Source organism: Cnephaeus nilssonii, assembly GCF_951640355.1.
Source record: "Cnephaeus nilssonii genome assembly, chromosome: 3".
NCBI classification, from domain to species: Eukaryota; Metazoa; Chordata; class Mammalia; order Chiroptera; family Vespertilionidae; genus Cnephaeus; species Cnephaeus nilssonii.
In genome coordinates, this window is record NC_137074.1 from 61035861 (window position 1) to 61056841 (window position 20981).

Here is a 20981-nt window from a genome sequence, read left to right on the forward strand (position 1 = left end):
AATGCTCACACACAGCTTCGCCACAGAGCACTCATATCAAACAGCTGAGCAGGTTTCTCCTCCTGTGCACCTCCGTGCTCTTTCTGCTATTGAATCCGACCTTCCTGGCATGAGTTTTCCTTTAAGAAACAAGTGCAGAGAAAGATACTCTTCTATTATTATTGCATGTTCTGTAGGTACTGGTCTCTATGTGTACATATGAGGTGGGGGTTGGGAATAGATAATAGAGTACAAACTGGCCTTATGCACCCCCCTAAAAAGGGAAGCAACTGCTTTCAACCTGCACCTGGAGCATCCGCAGGATGACTGCTAAGTGCCCCAGTAAAAAGGTCACGTGTCAGAGAGTGGAAACCCAGATGCTGATTGGATGGACAATGGAGTGAGATGCAGAAATCTTGGCTTGGAATTCTCCCTTTAGACTTGAGATATTGTGTTGTGTGCTGTCTCAGATTTCTGGCAACCTGCCATTTAATAGCAGCTATTTAGCTTTCTTTGCCTTTCTTTGTGCTGACCAGCTCAGAGAATGAAATGAGTATTCATGATATTCAGGGAAATGCATCTGGAAACCCAAAAAGCTGTTCAGAGGCTGTGGCAGTGCCCAGAAACCACACTTGGGGGGAGGACACCGAAAGAGCTTCCCCTCCTCCCATCCTGAATTCACATCCTGTCACTCTTCTGCTTCCGCCCCAGCAAATACAATCTTAGGGACACACTGAAAGAATGAGGAACCTTGAAGAGAGGACATGAGGCAGAAATGTATGTCAGATCTGTGCATCCCGGACCTCATGCTTGACCTCTCTGTTCTATGTAGGGTCTTTGGTTATATGTAGAGACTCATGTAGTGTCTAGTATAAAAGGAAAATGAAACAGCATTCTGTAGTACCCTCGATACTTTGAAAAGCACAACAGACTTAGCATCAGAGTAACTACTCATAGTTCCTACTTTACCACTCACTAGCAATGTGACCTAGAGTAAATTGTCTCTTTTTTATTGCTTCCTTGTGGAAATGTTCTCTCTATTACTTCAATAAAGGGTTATTGTCAAGAGGTATTGGGGTGTTGCACAGGTAATACATGTTGCCTAGGTAGGGTTGGGAAGGTGGGGTCATGTAATATATGGGGAGAGCAGGGTGTAGAATATAAGCTCTTTTATCATTAGAAGAAAAATGCAAGCTGCTGCACAAGGAGCATTGCAGATTGACTGGATATTCTTGTGAAACTTTGTGCAAGTACCTCTCAGGTATTGGACACATGGTAGGTACTCAAAAATACTAATTTTATTTTTCCCTAATCTCCCACCACAGCATTTTACTTCCTAAAAGCCACTTTGTTTAATAAACACTTATCTTTAATTCACCATAAGGAAAATATAGGAGAGTTCACAGAATGGTATTTTCAAGCAAACAGTATTGCCTTCTATATATTATAAAGCTTCCTCCTTTAAAGAGAGCAATGGTTACTTTAGTTTAATTTTATATATCAATGAGCATGATCTTGTCAACCCGACATGTAGCTAAAAACATGCCAGTAAGTACGGAAAAGATAGGATTTCATTAAGATTATGACAAGTAAGTGGGCTGGGGAAAGGAGAGATGAAGAGGATGATAAAACTTAGTAATTCAGTTTTTCAAAAATGTTTCTCCTCTAAGAAGTGGAATCTGTGATATTTAATAAGAATATTTTAGCCTTGGCCAGGTTGCTCAGTTGTTTAGAGTGTCATCCAGATACACCAACATTTCAGGTTTGATCCCCTGTCAAGGCACATACAAGAATCAACCAATGAATGCATAAATAAGTGGAACAACAAATAAATGTCCCTCTCTCTCTAAAATCACTAAATGAAAATTAAAAAAAAAACAATAACAAGAGTATTTAAAATATTATCTAGTGAGCATTTAATAATGTTCTGCATGGTTGAGAGACAGTATAAGAAGTGGTTTTCAAAGTGTGGTTCATAGGCCAGCAACATCAGCATCACCTGGGAATTTGCAAATACTTTGACCTCACCGCGCATCAACTGAGTCAGGAACTCTGGGTACAGAGTCAAGGAATCTGTGACTTAACAAAGCCTCCATGTTTTTCTGATACAATTTAACATTTGAGAATCTGTAACAGAGAAATATGGGTTTGGCTCTAACTTATCTTGATTAAGTCATTTTTTGGGTCTCTCTGCCCACTGAAAATAATAATTTTGGGGACTAGATATTCAATTTATGGTCATGTTAGTTAGTATTCAGTGATTTTCCATAGGACGTGGATGGTTCATGAGAAGGGAAGACATTTCTCTGGGCTCTGAAATGGCTCTTTGATTGTATAGATCCACTCCTAGAAAATGTCTGAGCTTTGAAAGTCATTATAAGAATCTTTGCCACCTATTAAATCTTCTATCTGCCAATAATGTAGACTCAGGTCCTTCTCACCAGCTGTACTCCTGACCCCACCAGATGGCTTCCAAATAAAAACAAGTTCAATTACTAATGAACTAAGAACTTCCTCTTTGTTTACTAGTGAGGACATATCCACACACTTTCAGCTACCAGGAGTACTGGAGAAAAGATCAGACAGGGTGTGTCAGAAGCAGTTATCATTTTGAGTCAAAGGCCTTGTTAGTTTCTCAAGGGAAGCCCTTTCAGTGATCCCTGAAGAGTTGGTAACAATTAAAATCTCTGGACTTCCTGGGGTTTGAGGAAAGTTTATGTAGCTGGACTCAGTTGATTTGGTTCCTGCATTTTCTCCTCTCTTCAGGAGAAAAAAATACTCTCTGGCTGTTTGGGTTCCTGTTAGAGGAGGAAGGAGGAGTTATGGGAGGGCTTGTTTGCTTGTAGCCTGTGTAACTTAAGTTTAAAGAGGAAAGAGTGGGAAGGGAAGGAGGTGGAGGAGAACGGCCAGAAACTGGATGAGTAAAGGTGGGTGGAACTTATAAGACAGGGCCTAACTTGAGCATAAGGAGTCAGGGAAAGGGATTTTTAGGTGCTCATGCCCTTGCCCACATCTTATTTTCCATATCAGCATATCACTGGCCATTGAGTATATTTTGCAGAACACTCACTATTTTCCTTTCTCTGTTTAATTTTTCTTTATTCAAAAGGCTTCTGGCTTAACTACATAATCACTATACAGAGACTGGGTTTGGTGTAAAAGCAGAGTTATATTCTTAAATTTAAAAGGAGTGTGGTTATATGTCTGCCTTGGATATGGTCCTCTCATCATCTTACCTAATAATAGACAAGCATGTAAATTGACCGTACCTCTGCTACTCCACCAGCCAATCAGGAGTGATATGCAAATTAACCCAACAAAGATGGTGGTTAATTTGCATACACAGGCGCCAAGTGATGGGGATGGGACACTTGCGTCATTGGGGAAGACACAAGCGTTCTGCCCCACCCCTGGTCTCTCAGGGCCTCTGGGCAGCGTGGGAAGGCGGGGCCGGAGCGGAGAGAGGCGGCTCTGGGGCCGGAGTGGAAAGGCAGTGCCAGCAGCCAGGGAAAGGAAAGCCCATTCTAGCACAAATCTTTGTGCATCAGGCTTCTAGTCAATGATAAAAAGGAGGAGCAGGAGCAGGAGAAGAAGAAGGAGGAAAAGAAAGAGGAGGCGGAGGAGGAAGAGGTGGAGGAGGAGGAGGAGGAGGAAGGTGATGATTAAGATGTTAATAACAGCAACATCTATTTTAGGGATCTAACTAGGTACCAGGCCTTGTGCCAACAGTCCTGTGAAGTGGCTGATATTTACTTCCATCTAAAGATGCAGAAACTGAAGATCAAGGACATAAGCCACTTGCCAATGTCACACAGCACCCATGTTTGGCCAGAAAGTGCCCTAGCCACATTTCAAACTCAAGCGTGGCGCTGCAGTTTAAGATTTTGCTGGTGCAGTGTGCTTCCCCACTTGAAATAAAAGGTGCTTCCTGAGTTAAAACACTAGAGTTTGTACTCACTTTTGTTGTTTTGGCTACAATGGAACATGGGAATAAAAGGAGGCGTAGTGAGCACATGGGTTTCAGCTGAATGAATTGAACAGAAGTGCAGTAGTGCCATTAAGTAACATTTTTAGAAACTTTATTTCAATGAAAGAGCTCCTTAATTGAGGCAAATTCAAATCAGCGTAGTCATTGTGATACAGTGGTTTAACTATATTAGTCTCTAACATGTAATTATTGTTTTTAGGGCCTTTGCCTATCTTTTGCTAAACACACATTAATCAAAGCTTCAGATCCCACACCAAGACTATTTATAGCCTCCAGCATCCTGGCTTTCCACCCTGTGGTTCATCCTAGCCACTGTGGGGCTAGACTAATCACTCCTAGACGTAGAGTTTAACCAAGTCAATTTCACAAATGCTGATCATTTATTATGTGCCAGAGACTGGCGCTAGGTCTGTGATGCCTGGTCTGCATATTTTCAGGGATAGCATATACTTCTCTGATATGAAAAGTCAACTCCTCTGGCTGTCAGAACTGCCCCACCACACTTTCTATGGGTCCGATTTTCCATAAATCCCCAGCATGTATCCTTCACTCTAGCCAAGCAGGTTTTTTCTCTGCATAATTAAGATGACGTGTGTAATTCTATCCCCTCTTTGCTTTAAAATCATCACTGCACTCTAAAGTGGGGGGCAAACTACTGTTTTCTAATTATGGATAGATTTTTAGATACAGTTCCTCTCCCTTCCTAATGATAGCAAGAGACACTTAAAAGCTCACCTTTGGGAAAAGCTTGTGACAAACCCTAAGCTACTCACCATATTGAAAGCAACCAAGTGAGAATGGATGAGGAAGTTTTCTTACTTTCTTCCTTCGGTTCCTTAGCACATCCTCTGCTGTTGCCACTTTTCTGCTTGTCATTTCCTGCCACTCCTGCTACTGTGTACTTTCTGGTACTTTCTTCAGCCCCCAGTATTCACTCTATAAAAGAATTAGACATTTCCTCCCTCGTTGTCCCACCTACAGCTTCTATGAAACATTATTTCCAAAGATCATATCATGAAGGCAGTCTTTGATTTAGAAGTTGAACCCACTAATATATAAGCACAAAAAAATAGAAAATCAGTTCTGTAATAAGTTTTGCTTTGAAATCAGTCATAACTAAAATTCTCCACAGGGAACGAAAATCAGAGGAAAGAGAATTAATGAGATTCCAGGCTTCTTTTCCTTATCTTTCTGAGAAAGATTTCTTTATTCCATTATTGCTCGATGGGGAGATACAGATGTAGATCTAGATATTTATGGATATGATAGAGATAGAGATGGATGTATACATTTAAGATACCACTCTAATTCTCTACCTCCTATCTGTGTCTGTGACTTGATTAATGATTAAAATACAAAGGATTCTCCTTTTGTTTCAGTCTTGACCAACTACTTATGGATGACTTATTTAATGAGTCAGGCATATTTCTTTATCCTTTTCTTCTCTTCCTTCTCTACCCCCTACCCCCTTTGCAGGCATAGCCAGACAGGTTTTGAAGTACTAATGATGATTAGTTCATTTAAGCCAGCACAGACCAACAATAGGTTTGAAATGTTAATCTGATGAAAGGCTTATTGCTAAACAGCCCACAGAATAGCAAATGAACTAGGAAAGGAAAGCAGGGAGAAAAAGAGGCTGAGTGGAGATTTGACACAAGCATTTTCAGCTGTTAGGCCTCTTTGATGAGTGAGTGGGACAGATGCACTGCTCTTCTCCTGAGAGAACCCTCTTTGTATACAATAGTGTGCTGATTAATATCACTTCACTATTCCTTTGAGAGGAGCGAAGCTGGCTCTTCGTCATTCTCTTATTGGGAATTATTGGACCCTCTTCTCTTTCCTGCTGTTAGGGAACTATCATTTAGTCCCTTTCCTCTTTATCTAAAAGCTCAAACTCAAAGAAATCCCATCTTCCATCATCACTGCCCCAAGTGTGTGTCTCAGAGTGAGGTCATTTATATTTTTCTTTTATGCAAAGGGCACAGACGATTAAACTATTGACACAAAGTATGTGCAAGAGGATATGACTTTAGAGAGGTTTGGAAAACTGGTTAGGTCAAAGTAACCCCCCCCCCCCCCCGCAATATTGTTGTGTTCTAGAGTCAATTATGGGAATGTCATGCATCTGTGCTATCCACTGAGATATCAACAACCACATGTGCTAGTGAACACTTGAAATGTGGCTAGCATGGTAGGAAAAATGAATTTTAATGTAACTTGAAATTAATTAATTTAAAGGTAAATGGCCCTATGTGACTATTAGTTACCATATTGGAGAACTTACAGCTAGAGCAGGGGTGGGGTACCTTTTTTCTGCCAAGGGTCATTTGGATATTTATGTAATTTGCTTAATATAAATTTATATTGCTATGAAAAAAGCTCCTAGATTTATTGAATTTCCAGTCCTGCCTGTGGTTGCTTTGGCAGGGCCAGACCGAATTCTGCAAGCCTTATATGGCCCACAGGACAGATGTTCCCCACCCTTGTTCTAGATGGTTTAAAGCTTTGCCACTCGAAGTGTGGCTTGAAGACCAGCAGCATTGACATTACCTGGGAACTTATGAGCAATGCAGAATCTCAGGCGCTACCTCAGACTTTCTGTATCTAATTCTGTATTTAGGAAATTCCTCTCAGGTGACTTGTGAGTGCATTAAATTTTGGGAAGGCTTGCTCTGGAACATGTATTGAAATCGGAATATACTAAATCTGACAGTTTTCACCAATGGCATAGTGTCTCTACATCGTCTGGTTATTCACTTCTTAAAAAATACTTTTCCTAAAATATGATGGAGTCAATTTTTTGTGTCTGGGAAAGACGTACATGGTAATTGGGGTTTGATATCTGAGGAAGAAATGGTGATGGCACTTCAATGAAAATTGAAATCTGTTAGGGAAAGTATTAGAGATTTATTCAGCTCCCAAAACCACATCACCAGCCAGCTAACATTTGTACAGTCCCTTACTGTTTTTACAAAGCACTTTTAGGTATGTCATGTTAGATGGGTATTATTTTTATTCCCACTCGAGGTGTGAGGAAATGGTCTTGGCAGGTTTATCACTTGAGCATAGTTACCGAACATAGTCACACAACCAGTGAGTGACAGATATACAGTCCACATCCAGACACTCTGCTTCTTGGGTCTTTCTAATCAATAGCACAATGAAATATGCCCACATTTCTTTGAAAATTTCATGGTGACAGAATTTAGGAACCTATTGAATGAGAGAATTTTAAGCCAATGTCTAAGCCATAAAAAAAATAAGACTATAGGCCCTTCTTTCTTCTCTCAAGATACACTATCTTCTGTTTTAGTTGCTATGGACATTTGGGTTTCATCTCATTTACATATATTCAGTTACAAGTCACTTTTCTCCCTCATATGAAGACAAAAAATGTTATATGGTGATTTTTTAAATATGTTTTTATTAATTTCTTAGAGGAGGGGAGATGGAGAGAGAGATAGAAACATCAATAATGAGAATTATTGATTGGCTGCCTTCTGCACACCTCCTAATGAGGATCCAGTCTGAAACCCAGGCATGTGACCTGACCAGGAATGGAACCGTGGCCTCCTGGTTCGTGGGTTGACGCTTAACCACTAAGCCACACTGGAAGGGCATGTATTGAAAGTTATTTCAAAAGCATATCACATTTTATTCAACAGGTACTACAAGTAGTTTCCACATGAGAAAAAGTCAGAAGGCTCTAACTCTAATTTGGCAAGTTATGAAAGGTCAGTGTTGGTATATTCAATTTCAGGAAAATCAGAGCTGGGCAAGCTCTTAAGTCTAAAAGAAGAAATGTATGGGTCTATAAATAGAAGACGTATATATGCAAAAATTAATACACTTGCAGAAGTTGTCACCTGAAGCGATTAGATAGGTGACTATGATGTGTGTGACATGCCATGAATAGGCTCTGACTTGTGAGGACTCTTATGGTTGAGTGATGTCCACACTGTCTTGCCCTAGCAGCCCTGCTCAGCTCCTGTAGACCTGTGCCTATAGTTTCTTTTATTCAGTCAATTCATCTCATATTTTCTCTTCTTCTTTTCTAGCTGCCTTCCATTTTCCAAGCATTATCGTCTTTTCTGAAGAACTCTCACTTCTCATGATGTAACCAAAGGACATGTTTACATTGTCATTTTTGCCTCCAGTGAAGTTTCTAGTTTAATTTGCTCTAAGACCTACTTGCTCATCTGTCTGGCAGTCCAGGGTATCTGTAGAGCTCTCCTCCAACACCATGTTTCAAATGAATCATTTTTCCACCATATCAGCTTTCTTCACTGTTCAACTTTAGCATCCACACATAGAAAGTGGAAATAAGAGGGTGTGGATGGCATTAGCCTTGGTCTCTAATGATACATTGTTGCTCTTGGTGATCTTTTCTTCTTCTTCCACTAGTAGCCCTACCCACAAATCCGTGCACCAGTAGCTCACCAGTACTGTAGCTCTCCACCGCCCGCTTGTAGCTCACTGCCCAACTCTCCTGCTGATCTGTGATCTGGTCGTTATGTGGTCGGTCATTATGCTTCATGGCATAACGACCATTTGCATATTACATATTTATTATGTAGGATCACTGCCATTTTGAGTCTCAACCTAGTATGATGGTAATAATTAAACATGTTGACATTGGCAACAAGTCAAGATTGGACTATAAATAAATCTGGATACATATCTCGCATTCAAATGCTGGGCAAGAATTCTTTTCTACAAATCATTTCTGAATTGCCTCTATCAAATTTAATACTTGGCTAAGTACGCAGGGATCTGAATTGGTGGTACTTCTTACAGTCTCAGTAAAACTTCTAATGCATATTAAAGACCTTATTAATTTTATATAGGCCAGAGAATATTTATTAAGCTTCAAGAATAGTTTCTGATTTTGATTCCTGCCATCAAAATTCATATTGGCAAACACAGAGTCCTCAATATTTTCCTATATCCTTCAAGTCCCACTACAGATTGAGATGGGTAATCATTTTATTATTATTTGTGGTTCTTCCCAAGTCTTACCAGTCCTCCTCTATCTCCATATAACCCTTTGATTAACTTATCACTCTGACATTTGTAGGGGTTCCCTCACTCCAGTACAGAGAAGGTATTACCCACCAACACAGCAGGATTTCAACAAAGCAGAATGAGACCTTAATTACAGATTTAATGAGGAGAAACCCCGATCTTCATTTCTTGCTGATTTCCCAGCTGTAGGATGATGTCTGATTATTTCCAATACACCAATGGTTTACTTTCCATCTGCTGCTGTCACCAACACCACATTTGTTGGGCAGCTCTCTGCTGGTTGTCCTATGTCTCTTTAGCATACTAGCTCTCTGAAAAGGAAAATGTCAAACTCAGGTATTCTCTAATTTTCTAGAGAGAACTATCTTAAGAGATATACAGCACTACTTTCTTTGAATAATTGGGGTTAAAATGCAATCTATTTCTGATTTTTTAAAAGAACACAATGCATATATTACTCATTTCTCTTACAATGTCAGTGAGGATAACATTTCACTTTGATAATATCCCTCTGTTTTCATCTGGTTGTAAATTTTGGGAAGAGTATCCAGGGGATAAAAATTAGCATCTCCATTCTTTCTTGAGAATATAAAATTTTCAAACAACCACTTATTTTTTAAGGTTTGAAACTGGACAAAAAAAAAAGCAATATAGTTGTGCAATGTAGTCACTTACCTCTGTGTACATCAGTTTTCTCATCTGTAAAATGGAGACTTTAGTAGGATCTATCTCATTGGGTTGTTAGTAGAAATAAACATATCCATACATAAAACGAGTAGACAATAAATTTTATTTATCATTTTAAGAGTATTTATAAATATTACTCTCTAATAAGTGTTTATTCAGTTTTAGACAAGATGAGTTTTATGGCTAAATTTTCTTTGGGCATATTTTTATATTTCTTTGGACAATGTTTAAAAATATTGCCTAAGTGACTGGAAAGTAAATAATAACTCAGCACACTTAGTTGGCATATAATATGACCTTACAAACATTTGGAAAACCATTTCTAATCAGGAGGCTGGTTAAAGAGCAGAAGCAGAAGTGCTTTTTCAAGTGATTCTTGGTGGATACATTGACCTTTAAGGACTCCCACCCCCCTAAAAAAAAAAAGAAAATACAATTTTCTGAGACAGTCATTTTACACAAGATATCTTATTAAATATCCAAATAGATGAAAGTAATATAAAATCTAATATTGATTTGGGTTATCATTTCAAGACATAAAAGTCTTAAATGGGTGCTTTGGAATGCCAATATATTCTGTTGTTCTTTGGTTTAATAAGGTTTATATTTAATATATTGTGTTTTCCAACACTATATGTCTGAACTATTATTATTATTGATATTCTAAACACTTGGGCTCAGGAAATGAATTCTTATTTATGTAGCTAAGCCTTGCCCCCAATCCACCCCCCCCCCCACACACACACACATACACACACAATATAGTCTTGCACATTACATATGTTCGGTGCTAAATATTGAATGTTGGAATGATCTTTTGCATTTATAAATGTGGTTATTACTTCTACATAATCACCTCTTTCTTTCCTTATCATTTTTCTTTCAGTGAACATTTACTCAACACCTGCCACATGCCATGCAGATGGTAAAGCCTTTTTCTTGTCTTTGTTTCTCTCCTTAAAGAACATTTATTAGAATAGACCATACACCTACTTCTGCCATTGGTTTGGACTCTTTTCTAATCTGCTACTATTTACCTCCCTGGCTTTGGCACCTCTGTCTGGCCTGCTGATAGTGCTGGTAAGAATGAGTTCTGCCTGCTTTTTGATTTCTATATTCTCTCCTTTTCTCACTCCCAGCACAGTCTATAACTCTCTGCTAACCAGGAGGTCTGACTAGCTCCCCCTGATCATTCTGTCTTCCTTGGTTAGGCTCCCATCTTCAGTGAGGCCTTTCCTGGATCAATAATGTGCCTCCTGAGGGCCCAGGTTCTCTCTACACCTGTTCCTTTTACAGAGCCTAATGCATTGGAGGCACCCAACTGTTATGAACAGTAATAAGAATGAAACTGTCAAAGCAAACAAAAATCCATCTCTTCACTTTTCGTGTAGTTCATCTTTTCCACTTTATTTGATCAAATACTTTTTCTAGTTCATTTTACTTTATCGTCAAAGAAACCTTCCATTTGGCTTTTGGTTCCTTAATGCCACATGGTATTATTTGGATTCATGAAGCTGAATAGGAAAGTATAAAAACCAGTTGTCATTTAATTTAAAAATATAAAAAATAGAAGATATTTTATTCTTAATGCATATAGAAAGATATTTTAAATTGTTGAGATCTTTAGGAATTAGATGATTTTTTAAAAGTACATTATTTTATTTAATCCTAACAACTTCATAAACTAGGTATTATTAATCTCACTTTAAAAGTGAGGAAACCAAAGCTCATAGAAGAGAATCAATATAGAGCTCGATTTTCATCAAGATCTCCTGGCTTCAAACCATGCTCCAGTGGTTCTCAAAGTTGAGTCTCTGATAGGTTTCTGAAAGTATTTTTTAAATGTTCAAACTCGAGATGCCACCTGCAGGGGTTTCCTCATCAATTAGCCTAGGGTACAATCTCAGGACTTTGCTTTGAGAAACCCATTCCTCCTTTTACATTTTGAGTTTGATATTAAAACCAAGTAATTAGTATAAAAAATGTTTAGAATGTTTAGCTCCCCTTCAAACAATTCTTATAATGTATTAGGTTAAATGTAAATTCCCCAAATACCATGTAGTGGAGGTCAATATGTGTTATTGCCATTTTCTCAGACAAGCAGAGAGAATCATTTTGCAGCTCAGCCCTGCTTAGTTTCAAAGGAGCATTTAAAGAATTACCCAATTGTTATTTTAATATACACTAATAACAAAGGGAATAGAATAGCCCGAATTATATCATATGATAATATTAACTGTGGCATTTAATAAATTAAAAGTGACTAATATAATATTAGGATTAATGCATATGAGAAGGGAGCTGAAAAAACATGGAGGTTGTAAACCCACTCTGGAAGAGACATTTGGCTCTTAGAGAAAAAGAGACTAAGACAGTTATCACATGGGTGGCTAATGATGAATAAATGACAAGAGAACAAGAAAGAAAAGAACATGCTATGTTAATATGTGCCTCCTAAACTCCTAGCTATGTGTCTGGTTCATATTAAAGGTTAACTAATTGCTACTTGCATGAATGACTGAATGACTCATGACATTTTTTAAAAGCAAAAGAAGGCAGAAAGATTGGGCAACTAAAAGAATAAGAAGGAATCATGGATAGGGTGAAGAGAATTAGCAGTCCAAGAAAAGGAGGATGGATAGGAAGATGTAAGCAAAAGAGAAGTCCTGGCAGGAATGCTTCTTTTTGGGTTTGCTGTGTACAGGAGGTATTTCCATTCTATAGTAGTTTCTTTATAACAATGTTTTGCATATGAAAATCTAGTTAAGCTAACGAGGTCCTTAATTAGGACTTTTATTATCCTTTAATTCCTTGCTTAAAGGAAAATGATTACAAAGCTCATCTTTATGATTTAGGAAACTAATCTCTCATTTCTGAAGTGTTTCTTTCTCTCATTGCACATGGTGAAAAAGAAGAGAAACAAAACCTGCAGAATGATGTGAAACTATACAATAATAATAAATAGAAACAGTTGAACCTGTGTATTAGAAGTGCCATGCATACAGAAAAGTGTCCCGTCTCAGACATGACCTCTTTTCTAGCTCTTAATTTAAATACAGACCTATCTCTGTATAAAGCACTACTAAAATTATCTCTGCAAACCTAGATTCTTTTGTGTGCATTCAGAAAATTGTAATTACAGGAATGCCAATAGAGGATCAACCCCCATCCATACTCTAGGACTGTAAATCAGAACGTATAACCCTATGGCTCCCCTGTCACACAGCAGTATTTTCCAGATAAAATCAAATTGAAATAAAGATCAAAGAGTGACTTATGAGGGGAAACTAATTCTAAAGCATAACATCTATGTAATTGGTCTGGGGCAAAAAACACACAAAACAAAACAACAATAGTTTGAGGATTGTCTGTTAAAAGGAGGAGAGGCAGTTATACCCATTGCCTTCAGTTCAATAGACACATGATAACCATCTACTGATGTCAGCTACTCTACTGTACTTTGTGGGTACAACTATGAATAAAAATTATTTTGGAAAAGAGACAAATAAACAATTACCAAACAATGTGAAAATTGAACTATGGGGGTAAAATATGGCAATTAGGGAACAGAGTTCATCTTGAGGGTTTGAGAATGGCTTCTTGGAGGAGATGCCACACTAGTCATGGTGCACATGAGGTTTGTAAGAGGAGCTTTAGACTAGAAAAACCAGGTAAAAGTGTCACAAATTCCCAGGAAGGAGAGATATGAGCCTGGAAGTAGGCTGTGAAAATAAAACTTGGAAAAAGGTGATAGTTATGAGGGATTAAGAGGTGCTGAAAGTGTGAGTTGTTTGCAGATATGCAGTGGGAATGGAGTTCAGCAGGGACTCTAGATATTCTGGCTTGGATGATTAGACAGACTGAAATGAACTTAAAGATCTACAGGGAATTCTGAATATTCTGTTTATTGGTCTGCTTGTGGTTTTAATAGAACATGACACATCCTGAAAATTCAAGCTGCATACTTCGGATTTATTTACCTTTCTTTACATATAATCCTAATACATAAAAACCCTGGGTCCATCACAACTGGAGGCTCAACCAACCAGAAGTCAGTCTTGCAGCTAGCGCTGGGTTGCCATGGTGACCCAGCACTGACTGCTGAGGGGGCTGCAAATCAGGCCTGGAGAGAGGCCTGAAGAGAGAAGCAGGGTCTGATCTGTAGCCTGTGTGGTAGTTGTTGATCAGCACTTGCCTCTCTCTTTCTCTCTGGGACTGACCAGCAGCCACGCCTCCATTTCTCTCCAGGCCTCCACCAGGGCTGCTGATTAGCTCCGCCTTTCTGATAAGGCCCCCTTGATAGTCCCAGAGATGCTGATTGGCATAGAAACTGATCAATCAGAACCAAATCTGGGTGAACTGTGAGGAGCCAATGGCTGCCTAGGAGACTTAGCTTTTGACGCTGACTGGCATAGAAACCGACCAATTAGAACCAAATTGGCCGGCAGAGGAGGGCGGTTAGGGGCGAGATCAGGCCTGCAGGGGAGGGCAGTTGGGGGCAGATCAGGCTGGCAGGGGAGGGCAGTTGGGAGCGAGATCAGGCCAGCAGGGGAGGACAGTTGGGGGGAAGTTAGGGGTGACCAGGCTGGCAAGGGGGGCAGTAAAGGGTGACCAGGCTGGCGGGGGGGGGGGGGCAATAAGGGGAGACCAGGCCAGCAGGGGGGCAGTTGGGGGCAACCAGGCCACACGGGGGGGCAGCTAGGAACCAGTGGTCCCAGATTGTGAGAGGGATGTCCCACTGCCGGTTTAGGTGCAATCCCTGGGATCAGGCCTAAACTGGCAGTTGGACATCCCCCAAGGGGTTCTGGATTGGAGAGGGTGCAGGCTGGGCTGAGGGGAACCCCCCACACCATGCAGAATTTCATGCACTGGGCCTCTAGTTAAGTAAATAAAAAGGAGTAGATAGGAGTTCCATGAAAAAGAGCTTTGATGATGTCAGAGGTGCCTCTTCTGTTGTGTCTTTTAATACTGTTTTTATTGCTTATGAGCTTCTGGATACCATCCCCTCTGAATCTTTATGCTGGTTAGTTACTAGGGATGAATGAAAGCCTTCATTCAACCCTTTCTACTGATTACTCTGCATAGCATAATTATACTTAATGGGATTTCAGTCTTTCCTCAAAAAATATTTAATAGTTAATAGTTAATGAATGGTGGCTCTGGAGCTTGCCTAAAAGAGAGTGGACATGGATGACTAGATGGTTCTAGTTGAACAAGATCTACATGCAAAAATCAATTATGTTCCTCTATATCAACAATAACCGGTTCCAAATGTAAACATTTAAAAGGATAAAATCCACAATAGAAACAAAAACTAGGAGGTTGCTAGAAAAAGTATTAGGAATTAGCACAACTTTTATAAAGGAAAATTTAAAACACTTAAGAAAGACAAAGGGTGCAATATGTATAGTTGAGAAATCTCAATATTTTAAATTGTAAAAGTCTCACTGAATTAGATTTTAAATTCCATACAATTTCATTCAACATTCCAGAAGAGTATTTCTTAGACTCTGACAAGCTGATTCTTAAATATAATGATCAGGCTTTTAAAAAGTTTGATTATACAACTCAATATTTAACAAACACTTTTTCCTTTGCAAATTTTTTTCATATAAGTAGATTTTTAGCAGTAGTATTACTGTGTAACTCTGGGAAAGTGACTTGGTTTCTTAAGCCTCCATTTCCTCACATGGAAAATTGATGTGAAAAGGCACCTACCTCAAAAAGTTTATAAAAAGCTCATGCAAGATTACTCCTGCAAAGTACATTACAAATTAAACACTTAGGAAGTACTTATTAATTATAAGCTATTAAAACTGAAAACATATATATTGACTCTTAGCATTCATTTTTTAAAAGAATGCAAATTTCTACTTAATTAGTTTTCCACTAAATATGCCAGAAAGTTCATGTTCACTGTAATAAAATTGTTAGCATAGACTTCCATTTCATTCACCAAATTGAACTGACATTTGAACCCCCCTGTTTTTCCCCTCAGACTTGAAGTGTGTAGATGATTCTTTTCTTCTTATTTTTTTTTTTATAACAGAGATGAGACACTTCTATTTCCTCAGCTAAAACCACCTCAACTCATAATTCCCATTTTCATTAGGCTTTTTTGGACCATTTTCTTTGCTTTAAATCTTTTTTTTTAATTTCTTTATTTTTTTCTTTATTGATTAAGGTATTACATATGTGTCCTTATCCTCCCATTGTCCCCTCACCCCCCACTCATGCCCTCACCCCCCTGGTGTCTGTGTCCATTGGTTAGGCTTGTATGCATGCATACAAGTCCTTTGATTGATCTCTCCCCCTTACCCCCACCCTTGTTCAGGACTCTGTTTATCCCATCAGTGAGAAATTCCTGATAATGAACCGTAGGTCCCTACCAGTTAATTTTCCTTAAGTAATTTCTGTCTCTTCTTCCCCAAGTTCAGCCAAGCATTCTTACCTGCTGTTTCCTAGCTTGTTTATGAGCAGAGAATTAATTCAAATTTGAAAGCTAAGTGCCACAGCCCAGAAAATTCACTCTATTTCTCCATCAAGTTTGTGACAATGGGTAAGCAATGACTTATAATTAGACAATGGGATCAAATAATGTGATTCTTGGGGTCCAACCATTTATGATATTTTACAAAAGAAAGGTAAGTTCTGCCTTAAGTAATATACATTAGATTTATTGTCAAACTGAGATGAATTAAGTCAAAATGTGCCTGTCATCTTACAGTTTTTGAGGAACTCTCAGTACACATTATTACTTTTAAGTACACTTAGACGATTTTAATTCCTCCTCAGCAATTATCAATTATTGCTTTACTTAATCAAACCCTTGGATTCCTCTGCGGGCCTAAATTACCATTTATTCTTATCTTTTTTGTAAAAGCCAGGAGCCCCTGGACTGTGCCACTGACAGTGGGACATCTAAGCTCGTTCAGGTTTTGCTTGAAAAATCCCCACCAGCTGCTCTGCCTGATGCTGGGTTAATTGCCTTAATTAGCTTTCTTACAATAGCCTTCTTAATCAGTCCTTGTGAGATCTTACACTCCATTCTAGTTCCTTTCTCACAGTACTGACCCTTTGAACATACCCATTCAGTCTTTTTGCACAACTGTTCTTGAAGTCTTAAAGATAAAAAGCAAGAGAAAAAATTTCCTTTGTCACTGTTTTTTTTTTTCCTGTAGTAATCCTCCAAAAACTCTGACCCTTAATGTCTAATCAAGATGGGTTATTCTGACTTTCTAAATTACGAACAGCTAGATCTTACTTTCTCTTTTTTCCCATGGCTCACTTAGCCTTCTTTTCTAATGAATGCTTAATTAACATTGATGCACATCTTTTCTGAAAAGCTTGTAGTGTGCACAATGTGTAGGCTGTTGAAATCTTCCTCATAAAGAGGCTCAACTTTTAGTTATAGAACTTTGCAATTTGTAGACTTTGTAGAAAGCATAAAGACACTTTTAAATTGTAGTTCATTTTGTAGAATATCAGGCAGACCGATACTTTAATGGTATCAAGCAAGAGCATCTCTGTCACTCCCTACAATCTGTGACATTAAGTTGTCATTCATGGATAGAAAGTGATTAGATTGATCCAAAAAGACTTGATCTTCATAAACATGTTATCTTTCCTATTGACCAATAGCTTTCTGCCCTATGAGATGTGTTAATTGATATTTTTTAAATTGATTTTAAGTTTTCCTTATAATGCTTCAACAATATATAACTAACTATAAATAATAATAATTTGGTGTAGGTGTTTTCAGTATATGTGTATGGCTTTTTGCATGTACAGTATTCTGAAATTATTTTAGGTTGTACTGAAGTTTTCCAATGTCACTCTCAAATGAGTATAAAGTGGGGGAAAAGACTATATGACTTTGTTGTCAACGAAGCAGGGAAAGAGTGAGAGGGAGAGGAAGAGAGGGAGAATGGGAGAGAAAGATGAGAAGAAAATGAGGGAAAGGAAAAGAGGGACAGGAAGGGGGGTGAGCTAGTAATCCAGCAATACCAGGAGAACGTGGGCGAGGGGAAGAGGAGGAGGATCAGGAAAAGGAGTCCAAGGAAGATAGAAGAGAGGGCAGAGGAGGGGGTAGGAGGAGCAGATCAAGAGAATACCTGAGCATGTACATGAGCACTTGCTCCTAGGAAGCATGTGCTGTAAGTAATGGGTAAAACATGCTGTGGTTCATTATTTTATGTGATGCTTTGATTTCATTGAAATATCACTTTTTATTGCTCCTTTTGTCAATATTTTGATATCATAGAACCCTTCACCCATACCTTGTCATAACTGGTCTTCCCCTCGCTCCCCACCAGCACAAGTGACCTTTAAAGAAAAGGTTTAATTTGACATGTATTGTTCTGAGTATTCCCTAGGGCAGAAGTGCTGAGGATGTATAGTGGCCTAGGAAAGATAAGGTTGGGGATATTTTTTATGGATAAGGTACTGGAAAATAAGTGTGGTGTGCTATGAAAAAGAGAGATATGTAGTGGTATAGGAATATAAAGAAAGATAGTGAAGAGGGCAACAATTTGGAATTCATCTCCCTGAATGTTTCAATATATGCAGAGCCTTGACAAGTGTTAAATTCTTTGTAGTACTCTTGGAAGCCATAATCTTTATTCGGAGTTGGTGACATGATTATTTAAATGATAAGATGATTATTGAAACTTTAAAAATTAAATCAATATACACAAGTCACATATTTCCTCCTAAATTTGCTTGGCATTCTAAAAGTATGAGCCAGCTTAATCACTGACACATGTAAATAAGGAAAGAAACAAGAAACAAATGAAACAACGTCATTGGGGAAACAGTAAGGTCTGATACTTTTCATCACTATATTATGCCATTTGTTGTTTACTGTGTATCAGGTTGGCTCACTCTGAATTACAAATTAAATTTCAAAACTGAAGTGCTTGTACTCAAAGCAGAAGGTTGTTGTTGTTTTTATTTCTCTTTTTTAAATGTAGAACAATATTGCTCTTATCTAAAAATATCTCTTGCCCTACCTGGTTTGGCTTAGTGGATAGAGCATCAGCCTACGGACTGAAGGGTCCCAGGTTCGATTCCAGTCAAGGGCACATGCCTGGGTTGTGGACTTGATCCCCATTAGGGGACATGTAGCTGGAGGCAGCCAATCAATGATTCTCTCTCATCATTGATGTTTCTATCTCTCTTTCCCTCTCCCTTCCTCTCTGAAATCAATAAAGATATATTTTAAAAATAAATAAATAAATAAAAGAAAAACATATCTTTTCCCTTGAGTAAGCAAAAATAAAATCTCTCTAAGAAAAATAATTGATTTTACTACTTAGTGGATTGATATGAATGTGCTATGTTAGCTGGTGTATACCCTAATTGGTGATCACACTCCTACCCTCTTTGTATGCTAGAATGTTAACTGCAATTGTCATTTAAGGTCCCCCTGGTACATTCATTGATAATAATACTAGAGGCCTGGTACATGAAAATTCATGCACTGGAGGGGGGGGGTCCCTCAGCCCGGCCGGCCCCCTCTCAAAGTCTGGGAGGCCTCAAGGATGGGAGGCAACCCAGCTATCAGGGGAAGGTGATGCCCCCATCACACCACTGCTGCTGCTGCCACTGCAAGCAGCGCAAGCCTTGGCCGGCCCTGGTTACCAGAGCCTGGGGTGGCACTGGGTGGCTGGGGGGCTAAGGGGACTGGGGGACTCCGGAGGCAGGTGCATGACAAGGTCCCGGCGGGGCTGAGGGGACTGGGCATCACCATCTTGTGGCTGTGGGTGCCACCATCTTTGAGGGTGGGGAAGTCAATTAGCATATTCCCTCCTTATTGGCTGCAGGCACCACCATCTTTGCAACAGCATGAGGGTCAACTAGCATATTCTCTCTTTATTAGATAGGATTATAATAATACTTGGTGGGATTCTTCAATTTAGGGACTTAAAACCTATGGATTGAAGTTTCAATATAGCTTGTGACCATTAATTTAAGCATAATGGAATGCAGTGGCAATATATACAGTAACATAAAATGGATTTCTGATATTCTACTTTCTTCTCCCTCAGTCCGGCATGCCTGCAGTGCACTGTACACTGGTTCCCCTTGTCTTTTCATCATGTTGGTTCCTCTCATTCTTTCCCTGTCTCCCAGAGTGTGCCCAGGATGACTGCTGGCTCAGTCAGAATCCTTGTTAATAATTGCAGACAAACTCTAGCCTTGGCTTCCATGATTATTCAGTGTTCAGATCATTTTAAACAGAGTCCTTGCCTGCAATGGATGAAGAACTGTTAGATTGTTCCTTCTACTGCTTAGAGATGAGGGATAATTTCTCTCTATTTTGTGGAGCAGATATTCCCTGACGGTTTTAGAACATTCTCTGATGTTGTGTGTATGCAACTGCTGACCAGAGTTGTTGCTTATTTTTGATCTGCCTGTGACATTCTCCTCCATGTCTGGCCCGAGAGAGAGAGAGAGAGAGAGAGAGAGAGAGAGAGAGATCAATGATGAGAGAGAATCATTGATTGGCTGACTCCTGCATGCCCCACACTGGGGATAGAGCCCACAACCTGGGCATACGCCCTGACTGGGAATCAAACTGGGATCTTCTGATCTCCTGGTTCATAGGTTGATGCTCAATCATGGAAACACATCAAGTGGGCATATAATATCTTTTAAATTATGTAGAAATCTGGCAAGAGTAACCATTAATAAATTAAACTCTGACCAAATGTACCTTACAATCCAGAATTATTCACCCAGAAATACACCTAAGAAACCCCAATGGCTGGTTTAATAGTTATGTTTAAGGGGCATTCACAAGACTGGACTTGGCATTTCAATTATTTAAATACTAGAGGCCTGGTGCACGAAATTTGTGCATGGGGGAGGTGTGTCCCACAGCCCGGCCTGCACCCTCTCGCAATCTGGGACCCCTCAGGGGATGTCTGACTGCCAGATTAGAGGTTAGAAAAAAAACCTTGTGAGATAAAAGCCAAAACAAAACAGAGGCCACTCCAGTGAGGGTGGGTTCTGAGGAGCTAAGGTTAACTTTCTGCATGAATATTCTCCAGGCCAGGGAAGAGGGGAAGAAGGAATGAGTGAGTGAGTGAGTGAGTGAGTGTGTGTGTGTGTGTGTGTGTGTGTGTGTGTGTATGAGAGAGACAGAAAGAGAGAGAGAGACACCCCCCCACCAAAGACTCCAGACGCTTTTGTTCTAAAGCAAAAAACTTTGCTTTCCCCATGTTTATTGCATGTCTAAACACAAACCATCGTGTACTTCAAGAAACATGTATTAGGGAAGGAGAATGTAGGCTTAAAG